Here is a 972-nt window from a genome sequence, read left to right on the forward strand (position 1 = left end):
TATATTTTATTGACTCGACAGAAAAAAAATTAAATTATTATATATCATGAAATAAAGTACAACAGAGAGCACGGTGATGATTTTTTTTTTATTGACCAACCAGCCTACTAAATCTTTTGTACGCACTAATTTTAGAAACTATCAGTCCCATTTGAAAAACATATTTTTGCACTATATAGACTGTTTATTGATAAAAGCACTATATTATAACATCACGTCCATATTGACAGATCAGATTTTCATCAACCATAAACGTAAATCAATCTGATATTCAGTAATAATGAATTGTCACTGAGGGTGAGATACTTAGTAACACCAAAAATATTAATAATACGATTTTTATAAGGTAAGACGGGGTAAGTTCATATCCGGAAGCACATGTATAAATAGTGAATAGGCTCAAATTTTTTTTGTTGGAAGAGCTACCATTTGTGGTATTCTGAGCAAATAGGATAGATTTACGTAAAATTACCATAACTCTCCATACAAAACTAATTTGATAAAACATTCAATTTATACACTTTTCTCTGGCTATGCAAGAGCGATAAGGGGGAGCTTAGGAATAAGATTCCCTACTTACCTTACTATCTAAAATAAATCGACATCATTCTAGTGATTTCTCGTTTAAAATTGTGCCCGAAACAGACATCTATAATTCCAATTGCAGGACCATATACAAATATATAACCCATATACACCATGACCATATAGATATATAAGTGAATAACGCATGAACGTTTTGTTGTGAAACCACGGGGCACAGTATTAACCATAAAACCGGACATCGTTTTATTTATTTAGATCTTTCAAGATAAGAACCTCTGCTCAGTTATCATTCGAAACCGCATGCTGTATAAACTCCTTCAAATATACTGCCGTGTACGGGGCTCGGGGTTTCTAAGCCCGATTAGGGGTTCCCCGTACAGGTATTATATTTAAATTTATTCATATATTATTGTATTTATATTATTT

The sequence above is a fragment of the Halyomorpha halys genome, unplaced genomic scaffold (genome assembly GCF_000696795.3).
Source record: "Halyomorpha halys isolate HHAL.00 unplaced genomic scaffold, Hhal_1.1 Scaffold297.1, whole genome shotgun sequence".
Classification (NCBI taxonomy): Eukaryota; Metazoa; Arthropoda; class Insecta; order Hemiptera; family Pentatomidae; genus Halyomorpha; species Halyomorpha halys.